This window comes from Procambarus clarkii, chromosome 17 (genome assembly GCF_040958095.1).
Source record: "Procambarus clarkii isolate CNS0578487 chromosome 17, FALCON_Pclarkii_2.0, whole genome shotgun sequence".
Lineage (NCBI taxonomy): Eukaryota > Metazoa > Arthropoda > Malacostraca > Decapoda > Cambaridae > Procambarus > Procambarus clarkii.
In genome coordinates this window covers 6,350,252-6,364,620 of record NC_091166.1, presented here as the reverse complement: position 1 = coordinate 6,364,620, position 14,369 = coordinate 6,350,252, and the positions used below count along the sequence as shown (strand labels likewise).

Genomic DNA, 14,369 nt, shown 5'->3' with positions numbered 1-14,369 from the left:
ACCTTCACACCTATATGCTAATGGCCAGCAATACATTATCCCTATACCTGAGTTCGCTTTTCACGATGTCACTAAACAACAACAATAACTGTTCTGTAGAGTGTATTTGTTTGTTATATATAATAAGTTAGGATAGGTTAGGTTAGGAAGGTTTGATCGGGTTTATGAATAACAGAAAATATAAGCAATGAGCGAAAATACGAGCTATTGTAGCTGAATATCAACTCTGATGAAGCACAGAGTATAGGTGAGGTATTAAGCTAGATTAAGAGTTCACACTTATGTGTGAACCTCCTGGGATCCGCATTTAGCCCGTTGACGCCTCGCGCCACATTAGGGATGATGACGTCACAAAAGGCGGTAACTGCAGAAGGCTTTATTTCAAAATATGAGAGGCTTGCTTTTACTGAATGAGTTTTTTTATTTTATTTGTTAAATGCTACAGTATGGTGTGGGAGGTATGTTTTGAGCGCATAAGGATAGGGTCACTACCGAACTCGCATTGAAATCACCAATGCCCAGGGCTCTGTTTTTTCATATAAACGACTGATAGCAGTTTTTTCATTTTATTTTTTGCCCTATGCATAATAAACGATCCTTCAAGAAAGATTGTCCAAGCTCAAAGCTCAAATTACATTCTCTAGAACGACGATGATGAAGAAGAAATAGGGGTGACATGATAGAGGTGTGACTGAATGGGCATAGTAAAGGGGAATATTAATGACCCATTATACGTATCAACATGAAACAGAATAGGAATGAATTGGATAAGTTATATATTTAGAAAAAAGACCTGGGTAAATATAGGTAACAGGGGAAGAACTCGAAAAATACACAAATAACTTCTTGCAGTGCTGCTCCCCTTTTGTTTCATGCAATGACCGATGGTTGGAAGTAAATAGGAAATTTATAATAGTCTAGGGTTGATGGTATTTTACATTAGGTTTCAGGGTTACTGTTTTTTGCCCTATGCATAATAAACGATCCTTCAAGAAAGATTGTCATAGCTCAAATTACATTCTCTAGAACGACGACGAAGAAGAAGAAATAGGGGTGACATGATAGAGGTGTGACTGAATGGTCATACTAAAGGGGAATATTTATAACCTATTATACGTATCAACATGAAACAGAATAGGAATGAATTGGATAAGTTTTATATTTAGGAAAAAGACCTGGGTAAATACAGGCAGCAGGGGACGAACTTGAAAATACACACATAACTTCTTGCAGTGCTGAAGTTATGTTCTTCCCTCACATACATGATCCCCTTTGATAAATGTAATGGGCGATGGTTGGAAGTAAATATGAAATTAAAAATAGACTAGGGATGATGGTATTTTATATTAGGTTTCAAGGTTACTGTTGTATCGCAAAACCCATGATGCTACGACCAGCTTTTTAATCCCCTTGAACATGCCGGTGCAGGAATGCTGAGCGGCTAGCTGGTGACGTCATTGACCATTAGCAATGTCTGTGCAGGGTCACTGAGCCAACGAAATTTGGGGATGCTAGGGACCGGCTTTTTAATCCTACCCCCAGGCAAATTGTGATGCTACGACCGGCACAGGAACAAAAAATTCACAAAAACCCATGATGCTACGACCGGCTTTGGAAAAAAAACAGGAAAAACCCCAGATGCTACGACCGACATAGGGAAAAAAATAGGAAAAACCCCTGAAGCTACGACCGGCTTTGGAAAAAATGAAAAAGGCCGGTCGTAGCCATCAAAAACCCCTGAAGCTACGACCGTGCCCGGAAAAAATGAAAAACGCACGGGCGTAGCCATCAAAAACCCCTGAAGCTACGACCGTGCCCGGAAAAAAACAAAACGCACGGTCGTAGTCATACTGGAATCCGGGGGTGCGTAGACCGTGCCCGGAAAAAAATGAAAAACGCACGGGCGTAGCCATCAAAAACCCCTGAAGCTACGACCGTGCCTGGAAAAAACCAAAACGCACGGGCGTAGCCATCAAAAACCCCTGAAGCTACGACCGTGCCCGGAAAAAAACAAAACGCACGGTCGTAGTCATACTGGAATCCGGGGGTGCGTAGACCGTGCCCGGAAAAAAATGAAAAACGCACGGGCCTAGCAATCAAAAACCCCTGAAGCTACGACCGTGCCCGGAAAAAACCAAAACGCACGGTCGTAGTCATCAATCCTACTACTCACCACCACCCTGTATTGGTATTAGCAGCATAATAGGCGCTAGTGTCCCACTGCGCCACGATAGAGCCTGGCGTCAGCTAGTGCTGATTGTATGCAGTTTTGAGATCTGTTGATGATCATGCCCAGCTTTGAGAAGCTGGATAAATCATTGAGTGTGAGTTTATAGATTGTATTCTTTTTCAAGTTATGTTCATTTATGTTAATGCCCAGTAAACTGGTATATTTTTTGTTAGCCTTTCACTCCCCTAGACACTTATTGATATTTGGCAAGTCTATGTTTTTCATTGATCTCCACTGAAGCCTGACCAGGATTTTCACACAATTTTCCCCATGCACTCTCGCTGTCATTTAGGAATGTTCTACCTCTGATGCTCCTTTTTTAATACACAGAGTAATGACACTAACATGTGATTACCCCCCATGCACTGTCAGAGTGCATGGGGGGGGGATTGTGTGAAAATCCTGGTCCGGCTTCAGTGGAAGCCTCAGAAAACCCTCGTGTGTTCTGCAGAACTCCAGATTGCAGTTCTTTGATATGTCATGGCCTGATTGTCTGGGGCATGAGCATGAAAATACCCACCACAATGGTTCAAATCCTCATCACGGCTCCTAAGGATTTTCTCACTAATTTAATTATTCCCATCCTGATTAGTAACAATATGTATTCGAGAAATAGTGATGGGCTTTAATTACTCTTGGTTCACTTCCACACCTGCAGAGGTAGGAAATAAACTCCTAAGTCAAAAAATAGAACATTCAATACAAATAAATGACCATGGCAAATATTGATATTAACTGAGGCTGGACCCACAACCCCTCAGTGTACTCTTCTTGAACTCTCCTCAACACTCCCGTTACACCATGTTACAAACATGTTGTTAATTGTCTTATATCACACGTGACTGTCTCCTCTGTAACTGAGGTGAACCTTTGGTCAAAACTGTACATATATCTAATGTGCTCATGTGTTCAATATCTTCACCACATAACCTTCACTTCCTGGCCAAAAGTAGTTACCAATAAATCAACATATGGTCAAACACTCCACATAATGGACAACAATAAATGGGTACACTAACTTGCACATATATGTCTAATATTGGTAAGTCCCTTGACGATTGTTCATCAATAACATTTCCTGAGGTAATTAAGATCAGCCATTCTCGACACCAAGACAAAAGAACATTACATGCATGGAAAGGTATGAGCAGTTGGTCATAGGAGACTATTATAAAAAAAAAATGGTGGTCTTGCTATGGGGGAACTGGTTCTATTAAGGGGTGAGGGTAGTTAGAAGACAGAGTTATCAAATATGGGAGAGCTAAAAGGCCCGGCCCCCAAAATAAACTATCCACCGTAATAATAACTTGCTACTAGACCATATATGTCAGTCTAAGGGTTGATCAATGCACTCCCACACAGGAAGAAGGGATACTCTGTTCTAATTTACTTATTTATTAACCCCTTAACAGCCCCCCAAATACATTCACACCAATAACAATAATAATAATAACTTTACCACACTACCTTACGTTAAAAGCCTTGGTCCACATAAGCAGGATACAAGGTTTTACACTGAACACAAGCTAGGGTAAAGCTCTACTACTGAATAACTTGAAGTTAGAGTCAGCTTAGGGTAGGGGACCACGTGGTTCCAATGGGACCCCCTTTAGAATAACTAGTAATATAAACTCTAAACACACCTACTACACACAAAATATACTACTCTACACATAGAACATGAGTATGCCAGACATGGAATAATGTACTTATCTTAAACAAGACACAGAAATAAGGAAACGAAGAGGAAGGGTAGGAGGTTCCTGTCCACACCACGCCAGCTCAGAAAAAGATGGAGTCTCTCTCTCCATACCCCCAGCTGGCTGCTGCCGGCAGACTGCTCAAATAATCGTACTGCAGCCCTATACCAAGTTTACTCAGGTTTACTTTACAAATGATTAGAAAGTATTAGTAAGCATAGTTGGTGCCTATGTTATTATTTAATAATCAACCCCCAGCTCAGTCTTTAAATGCTCTTTGAGAAACAAGAATAGTCTTACGTCTGGCAGGGAAGATACAAACAATTGCCACTCGTGATGCGCTCAACTGTACTATAAGAAAGTTAAATAACTAAATTTTGACCTCTGGTTTCCACTGAAGAACCCAGGGTCGTAACAGAGACACTGCTAACGACCCGTTGTTGAGTGCCTTAAACACTCCACTGGGATGTTGGGGCAATGTTTACACTGATGCATCTGGCAGCGTGGCGCCTCCCTTGCTGGCTGAGACCCAGTAACAGTCTGGGCTTCACACTCTCCTCCAAATATATCAACCCAGCCTCTTGTTTACACACTGCTTTTGTAACTATGTGCACCTGTGTACTGCTGTGTAACTATGTGCACCTGTGTACTGCTGTGTAACTATGTGCACCTGTGTACTGCTGTGTAACTATGTGCACCTGTGTACTGCTGTGTAACTATGTGCACCTGTGTACTGCTGTGTAACTATGTGCACCTGTGTACTGCTGTGTAACTATGTGCACCTGTGTACTGCTGTGTAACTATGTGCACCTGTGTACTGCTGTGTAACTATGTGCACCTGTGTACTGCTGTGTAACTATGTGCACCTGTGTACTGCTGTGTAACTATGTGCACCTGTGTACTGCTGTGGGAGTGGACGGGGGTAGAGGGAAAGACCCGGCTTAAAAAAGGTGCAACGTATAAGAGTCAATATCTTCACTAGTTTATAATCACATCTCCACCATACTAGTTCTCTTCACACAATGGGACTTTCCACCTGCAGAGTTCAGTACGATCATCCCGTGTAAATGATGTTTACCAGAGATGAATTTACAATAATCTGACCCAATTAACACTCCTATATCTTTGATACGTTTAGATTTGATTTATGAGTAAGCTAATTTGACTCGCTGCTGTTTTAAATGTTTAATTGTGATCCCTAGACCTGGTACATGTAGGTCAGATGGGATTGTGTCCACGACTATAGAGAATACAGGTCTGAGGTAACCACCCAAGGGAATGTAGGGTTTGACTACGTTTAGGTCCACTGTTGGATAAAAACCCAAGTATATTCAGGGTGACCTGCATCACTGGTTTGAATTCCATTTGTTCTGCCGCCCTCTGTGTGACAAAGTTTTTCTGGGAACCCTCATAAAATAGCCCCTGACTAGTAGTTACCTTTTCCCCTGAGGCAGAGTTAACATGGCTGTTGGCAGGGTTGCAGCAGTGTTGGTTTGGGTCAGCATAGCCCCTGTACTGCCTTCCACTTGACAGTCGTTGTCTGCTGCAGTAGTTTAGGGTTTAACGCCGGGTGACGATGGAGTTGGTCTCCTACCGTCACCCCTTCACATTCCTGCCCGTTGTTGACGTGAGGAGGCTTGGTGGGCTGCTGTCAGAGTGTGATGCTCCATGGGACAGCATTTCCTCTGTCCTTTAGTAGCCTTATGCTTCTAAAGGACATACTCCATTGTCCTTTCGTGAGAGAGGCTTAGTGGGCAGCAGCCGGGGTGTGATGATCCATGGAACAGTCCTCTGCCGTCTCTACGAATCATGCTGGTTGCTATTTCCTCTCCTTATGTTTTGTTTTCCCTTCCCCATCTTTTTCTTTCTAATTGTCATTTCCCGCCGATCTTTTGCATGGCTTCATTATTCTTTCGAACATTTACTGTTTTGACGCCCGGATGTTTGGGGAGGCACACTTTCACCCGTAGAACTGTGGTACCCGACGTTGCGAGGGAGGAGACGCTTTTATTGTCGATCCTCGCCTTCATTGCTGAACCTGATTTCGACGGACTGACGGTTCTTAAGGTGATGATTGCGGGGTGTATACTCATGATGCACCCCTGGGGTGGGGGGGGGGCCATCTTGCTGGGTGTTCTATCTTCTAATTGTGGCTCCATGATGGGTATGGGGGTTTATTCGTAAATTAAATTAATACCTGCTCATTCCTATGCCACTGAATGATCCTCTTATAACTTCCCCAGGCTCGTGACGTGGGTGACCAAGCTCCCGTGGCGGACTGTGTTGGAAGATTGGGCTCTTTAGCTCCCGCTACATTGGGCCCAGATCAAGCTACTCCTTTGACCCTATCGACTAACTCCCTCCAGTCCCCTCCCACCTCTGTGGTAGGGTTGAGCTCCTCGACCCCAGGGATGACCACGTCAGCACCTTTTACCTCCCCCCTCTCCCCACTCTTACTGGGAGTGCTTCATCCCCCCCCCCCCCCCCCACAGCTGCACTCGCATGATTCCTGCCAGTGCTAATATGTTCCACACCTTGTTTGGCCCTGCTATGTGGACTAAATACTTTGATCTTAACCATCTGCATTCTACACGGTCTGATGATTTCTTCCTCCATAAACACCCCGCTGATTCAGTGGATACCTCTGTTTCTTTTAACCTCACCCGTACTGGTTCATGTGTCATTGCTGCTCCTTCTCAGGAAGCAGCTACCCACTTAGCCATATTGTCCAGCATTGGGGAGACCCCTGTTAGGATCTCCAAAAATACCTGGTTAAATGTCAGTATTGGCACTGTTATCCGCCCGCACTATGTTGCGGCTGGTGTTAGGGACCTGAAAGACTGCCACGAGGATTTTAAACATATCCTTGCAGCCCAAGGCCATTCTGTCCTCCAGGTTGATACGTTCACCCAAACCTTTCGTGGTCGTCACCAGCCTCTTCGCAACCATGCAAACCATGCTCTGAAACTCTCCCTGGACAGATGTAATAGGACCCATTATCACCACACCAGAAATAAATATCTGTTTGATATCCCCAGGATCAAACTTAATCTGTGTAAACACTCTATGCAAATAAAGGGACCTAGTCTATGGAACCCACTCCCTAGTGAATTGAAAAGCTGTCAAACTTTTGCGTCATTTAAAAACAAAACCAAAAAGTACCTAATTTCATCTTCGTAGTTTCCTACATTGAACTTTAAATTTGCTCTGTATCTAGTGTTAGCCAATCTCCCAATCTTTATGTACTTAACCCAAACAACCTTATCATTGTGTTCATTGCTGTCTTCTTTTATGTGCTAGCCATATGCTGTATTGTGCCTACTAATTTTTGTTAAATTACCATTCAAGCTGTCATTGCAGTCAATCTGAGCTACCTATGTGCCTTAATATGCCTACAATTTTCTCTCAATTTTTATTTTTTTTCTTGCTATGTAACTTATAATTTTTATAAATTTTGCAAGTATTTACCTACTTAAAATTTTCTTAGATTAAGGACCTGCCCGAAACGCTGCGCGTACTAATGGCTTTACAAGAGTGTAATTACTATGCTATGTATCCGCACAATCCCAATGTACCTTCTTGTATATATATAAATAAATAAATAAATAAATTAATAAATAAATATATAAATTGTGAAGATCACTTTTGATAGTACCTTCCCTTCTGCTTTCTATAATTCTTGCTGATGCCAGATGCCAGATACTCCATTCAGGAGTACATTCCCTCTCCTAGACTTTACAATAGGTTATCTTGAGGTTATTTTGTGATGATTTCGAGGCTTAGCGTCCTCGCAGCCCAGTCCTCGACCAGGCCTCCTTATTGTTCCACACCCCCAGGAAGCAACCTGTAGCAGCTGTCTAACTCCCAGGTACCTATTTACTGCTAGGTAACAGGGGCATTAGGGTGAAAAAAACATTTTGCCCATTTGTCTCCTTCTATCTTCTATTCCAACTTCTACCCAGTTATTCATTCCTCAATCCTTGCCCGTTGGCAGGGTCGTTTGTCTTCTGTTACCGGTAAAATAAGTAAAGTAAAGTAAAGTAAATTTTATTCAGGAAAGTACATAAATAGTTGATTTACAAACATAATGTTGGATTTATAAATAGAGCTAGTACATACAGTACCTAAAGCCACTAGTACGCATAGCGTTTTGGGCAAGGTATGGGAAAAAAAACTTAGAATAAAACTTAATAGTAATTGGGATTTGGTATAAATTATGTTGAAAAAAGGAATAAAAAATACAAAAAAAGGGGTGGGGGGAACATTGCAGAAATCAGAAATTGTACAAGTTCGTGAACAAACAGCATTGTTTAAAAAAAAAATAGCACGACATGGGGTTGACATATAAGGGGTAAGGTAGGTTACATGGAGTTAATTAGGTAGTACTTGGTTTTACTCTTAAACTGGTTGAGAGAGGTACAGTCTTTGACATGATAGGGGAGGTCATTCCACGTTCTGGGTCCCTTGAAATGTAGAGCATTTCTAGTTTGGTTAAGTCGCACTCTTGGAATATCAAATAGGTATTTGTTTCTGATGTGATGCCCATGAGTTCTGTTACAACCTTCTAGGAAGCTTCTAAGGTCAGGATTGACATTGCAGTTCAGAGTTTTAAATATATTGAGTACACATGAGAGGATGTGCAGTGACTTAATATCTAACATATTTAAAGATTTGAGTAAGGGTACCGAGTGCTGTCTGGGGCCAGAGTTAGATATTGTTCTAATAGCAGCTTCTTGTTGAGTAATTAGAGGACGTAAATGATTTTGTGTAGTAGAACCCCAAGCACAATAATATAATAATTTTTTAATAATAATAATTTTTATTTAGGCAAAGGTACATACATAAAGAGATTTTACAAAGTTTGTTGGCTTAATAGATAGAGCTAGTACATACAATGCCTAAAGCCACTATTACGCAAAGCGTTTCGGGCAGGAAAACCGACAACAAATACCATAGTTGAGATATGGATAGATGAGGGAGTAATAGAGAGTCACCAGGGCTGGGCGGGGTACATAATATCTGATATTAGAAAGAATGCCAACAGTTTTTGAAACTTTTTTTTATATATTTAGAATGTGACCCTGGAAATTCAGCTTGTTGTCTATGAGAACACCTGTTACGAACCCGAATCCAGCGTCCGAGCACGGAGCAGTGACGACCGCGCCATCTGTGGGTCAGCTCTCGAAACCCCCTCCAAATGGACGACGACACCTGGTGAGGACGAAGTGTACCGGCCACAAGGGCCAGTTTCCAGTCCTGTTCAGCTCACAACACCGCCGCTGCTGACCTCTGGTGAGGTGGTGCTCAGACGACAACGCCATCTATGGAGTGGATACGTCGGGCGTTTGTGTCTGAGCCTGTAAGTGAGGTGCTTTAGTGTGTCCCTGTTATTGATGACGTGTCTGCTTACAGAGTCGACCTGGGACTGCTGTAAGAGAAGTTGAGTCAGTCTACCCAAGGCAGCCGTCCCCATACCAAGTGCTTTGCTGCAGCAGCTGTGAGTCGCCTCCCGGAGGAACACTGTGGTGTTACCCTGCCAGTGAAGTGGCAGTTGAAGGATTGTCGTACCCGGGACCGACTGGTGGAGACGATTGACCACTGGGGTATTGTGGACAGGAGAGTGACCTGTGGTATCACACGAGGCTCCTGACTAGGGCGCTACCCTAGTATCACTCGTGGAGTGGCCTGAACAGCGTTGCTGATCCGGAACCTGCCAGCAGTCTGCTGGACTTGTGGTTGACGGCCTCCACGGCGGTGCCCCCAGTGGAACTGTGTTTTGGCTGGCCTGTGGCCGGGGTAGACTCAGCTTCTCGAAGAATTCGTCGTGAGGCCACGAGAGCACCGAGGGCTTGACACCGAGAGGATCCAGAGTCTTCAGGAGAAGACGACCGTGTAGATAATTCCCCTGTGCAGTGTTAATACCCCTCCCCCTGTGTAACTTTATATATATTATTTATTGGTGGCGGTTATTATATTATATTAAGTTTTTGCCTTTCTTTCCCTTCCCCTTTTAGTTTATTTGCGTTACGGATCACATCCCTTGAAAGCCACTACTGGCTTGGGGCCGGATACCCTTCCTCTAACAACATCAGAGTAAGAACCCAGTTGCGACCCAAGAGGGCCGTAACAACACCAAAGAATTTGCCATCTACTTTGTTACAAATTTGGATATTGTTTATCCCGAGATTAATTTGATTTGAGGATTTATTGCCAAACAAAATATAGAAAGTTTTGTCAATGTTGAGGGTGAGTTTGTTGGCAGTTAGCCAGAGATGGACTTTATTTAGTTCAGTATTCACTGTGACATTTAGAGTAAGAGGGTCAGGACTGGAGAAGATGAAGGTTGTGTCGTCAGCAAATAGAATTGGTTTGAGGTGTTGAGAGGCATTTGGAAGGTCATTAATGTAGATGAGAAAGAGGAGAGGGCCAAGTATGCTGCCCTGAGGAACACCAGTGTTGATGGGTAGGGTGGGAGAAATTGAATTATTCACAGAAACATACTGAAGCCTGTCAGTAAGGTAAGATTGAAGGTATTGCAGGAAGTGACCTCTGTCTCCATAATGATGTAATTTAAGAAGAAGGTTTTGGTGGTTGACAGTGTCAAAAGCCTTATGCAGGTCCACAAACAACCCAACAGGGAACTCATTTTTATCAAGAGCTGCATGTATCAAGTTTTATCAAGAGCTGCATGTATCAAGTTAAATGCATCGTTAATACTTTTTTGGGGGGTCTGAAGCCATATTAACAAGAGCTAAGTATATTGTGTTTGGCTAGATAAGAGTAAAGCTGCTTGTAGATTAGTTTTTCAAATACTTTTGACAAGCTTGGCAGAATTGATATAGGTCTGAAGTTGTTGACATCAGTGAGATCACCACATTTATGGACTGGGGTTACTCTCGCTTTTTTTTAGAATATCTGGAAAAGTTTGGAGTTCAAGTGACTTGTAGAGCAATGCAATGGCATGGGCTAAAGATCTGGAGTTTTTTTTTGTAGATTAGAGTTGGTATCTCAGCAAGGGCACTAGATTTGGTCTTAAGGGAAATGATTATGTCAGTAACATCAGTGGAATTAGCGGGCCTTAGGTACAGAGACTGTGGGTAGTTATCTGTAAGATAGTCCTGAACATCAGTACTGAAAGATGGAATATCATTTGCAAGGTTGACCCAATGGAAGAGAAGAATCTCTTGAATTCAATAGCAGTATCAGTGGCTGAAAGCAGACCATCGTTATTGGACAGGATTATTGGTACAGTGTTCTGTATACTGTACAGGGTGCTGTATACAGTACGGGGTGCTGTATAGTGTACAGGGCTCTGTATACTGTACACTGTTCTGTATACTGTACGAGGTTCTGTATACTGTACACTGTTCTGTATACTCTACGCTGTTCTGTATAATGTACACTGTTCTGTATACTGTATGGGGTTCTGTATATTGTATGCTGTTCTGTATACTGTACGGGGTTCTGTATACTGTATACTGTACGGGGTTCTGTATACTGTATGTTCTCCTGTATACTGTTCTGTATACTGTACACTGTTCTGTATACTGTACACTGTTCTGTATAATGTACACTGTTGTGTATACTGTACATTGTTCTGTATTCTTTACAGGGTTCTGTATACTATATGGGGTTCAGTATACTGTATGGTGTTCTGTATACTGTACGCAGTTCTGTATACTGTATGGGGTTTCTGTATGCTGTACACTGTTCTGTATACTGAATGCTGTTCTGTATACTGTATGCTGTTCTGTATACTGTACGCTGTTCTGTATACTGTACGCTGTTCTGTATACTGTACACTGTTCTGTATACTGTACACTGCTCTGTATACTTACACTGTTCTGTATACTGTACACTGTTCTGTATACTGTACACTGTTCTGTATACTGTACGCTGTTATGTATACTTACACTGTTCTGTATACTGTACACTGTTCTGTATACTATACACTGTTCTGTATACTTACACTGTTCTGTATACTGTACACTGTTCTGTATACTGTACGCTGTTATGTATACTTACACTGTTCTGTATACTGAACACTGTTCTGTGTACTGTACGCTGTTCTGTATACTGTACACTGTTCTGTATACTGTACACTGTTCTGTGTACTGTACGCTGTTCCGTATACTGTTCGGGGTTCTGTATACTGTATGCTGTTCTGTATACTGTACGGGGTTCTGTATACTGTATGCTGTTCTGTATACTGTACGGGGTTCTGTATACTGTACGCTGTTCTGTATACTGTGGCTTGCTGTGTTCGTCCTGGGGCCCTCAACCGTTCCTGGTATGGGAGCCACCATGCCCCGTCTGCCTTGCTGTGTTAGTCCTGGGGCCCTCAACCGTTCCTGGTATGGGAGCCACCATGCCCCGTCTGGCTTGCTGTGTTAGTCCTGGGGCCCTCAACCGTTCCTGGTATGGGAGCCACCATGCCCCGTCTGGCTTGCTGTGTTAGTCCTGGGGCCCTCAACCGTTCCTGGTATGGGAGCCACCATGCCCCGTCTGGCTTGCTGTGTTAGTCCTGGGGCCCTCAACCGTTCCTGGTATGGGAGCCAATATAGTTCTCAGATGCTTTTTGTCGCTCTGTGTTGTACTTTCTCCACAGCAGATATGTTCTGAAGCTGAGGCCTCTATGCTTGATACAGCAGTCCAAATGTGGCCGCACCAGAGATGTTTACAGTTCAATAACTTCATTTTCCATGAAGTCAAAGGTTCGTTTCACTATTCCTACGGTTTGGTTGACTTTCTTATTAGAGTTCCCAATTGTTGAGAAACTTTCAATGACTGGTCACCGTGCATGCAGTAGTATATGCAGTCCCCGTGGCGCAGTGGTGAAACTCTAGCCCGGCAATTCGCGAGCAATTTAGTCTGGGTTCGTATCCTGGCCGAGGAGGATTGACTAGGTTCCAATTCTTAACAGTACGCCTCTCTTCATCCAGCAGTGAAACGATTTGACGGGTCGTATTCCGGGGTTATTAATTAAGATTAATATTAATCTTAGGACTTAGCCGTATTAGGATATAGGACCTGGCCGAAACGCTATGCGTGCTAGTGGCTTTACAAGAATGTAAAAAACTGGTGGACCATCCAAATAGTAGGCGTCCATCTGTCTCAGGAGACTATGGAGTTCCGTTCTGGTTGTCGGTCTGGAGTGGCCTCACCAGGGCACAAAGCCAGGGTAGGTTGATACGGGGGGAGAAGCTGTCACCCATGCAGCAAGTCCCCCTCTCCACAGCACAGAACGTCTCAATTGGAAAGGCAAACGCCAATAAGACAGGTTCCAGCGCCGTCGCAGGAACTGTCAGTAAGAGGTTGAAGGCAACAAGGAACTGCCTCCAGGGGGCTCCAGCTCCGGAGTTAACCTCGAAGTTGGTACAAGAAGGCACAGGGACTCCAACCCCAGAGTCTTTTTTGTTGTTGTTACTCTTTTTTGTGGGGGGAAAGGAGGAAAATTAGGGAAGAAAGAAAAGGAGGAAACTTAGGAAAAATGGGGGAGCCATTGACAAGCTGCCGGCTTCCCATCTCCGTCGTGACCACTAGACACAAGGTTACTTAGGCATTAGGACACTATAGGAATTATCATCATCAGGAAAATATCATCAAAGCAAATGGGGGACCGTCGACAAGCCGCCGGCCTCCTGTCCTCATCGAGGCCACTATTAGTAGCTCTCAAACTCAGATAATTATTACACTTCGATATCTAAGTAGTTCCGCCTTATTACAAATTTGTTTAGTACGTTCCTCGAGCCTCCGTGGCACAATTGGTTAGCGCGTTCGGCTGTTAACCGAAAGGTTGGTGGTTCGAGCCCACCCGGGGGCGATTATTTAGGCCAACTCTAGGGGTTGACCTCAGACAAGACCGACATAACACACTTGACAGCGATGTCACACTTGGCCCCGTGATCCAGCCCGTCCTTCTCAAGTCTCCCAACGTCAACAAACTCTCGCGCGTAAGTGACCTTATCCTAACACAACAGAGAACGGCACAGTATGTCAACGTCGCGACCCATCCTCCTGTTTACACAGTAGTTGTTGTATATGCTCCATAGTACAAACGTTGACGTACTAAGTCATTACATAATAGAACTTACTGATCACTTTATAGTCTGAATTCTTAATTATAGTCTTAATTATAGACTCTTTATAGTCGGAAGTGAAGTATATAGCACTAATCACTTTATAGTCTGAAAAAATAAAGCTAAAAAAACATATATATTCCTAGGTCTAGCATAGCAGACATATGTACGATATTAGGCCTTAAATAGCGTGTATTAGGCCTAGGAAGGTTCAGTTAGTTAAGGTTGTCTTTGCAACAATAAGAGGATGGGCTGCAGTTTCATGAGCCGCTACCATTTTCTAGTACGACAAATTTTGGTCTCGGGAAGAGTATTCGTCAAAAGGCGCCGTTCTATTAGGAGGACGGGTTGAACATCTAC

At 43.3% G+C, this 14,369-nt stretch overlaps 1 protein-coding gene and 1 non-coding gene across 2 annotated transcripts in view; both read left to right on the top strand.

Annotated features, from left to right (window-relative positions):
- LOC138365565 (tripartite motif-containing protein 59-like) overlaps positions 1-14,369 on the top strand; it is a 597,995-nt gene that overhangs the window by 396,920 nt on the left and 186,706 nt on the right. The gene's annotated exons all lie outside the window — the stretch shown is intronic.
- TRNAN-GUU (transfer RNA asparagine (anticodon GUU)) lies at positions 13,680-13,753 on the top strand. Its single transcript has one exon. It is a non-coding gene; the product is annotated as a tRNA-Asn (tRNA).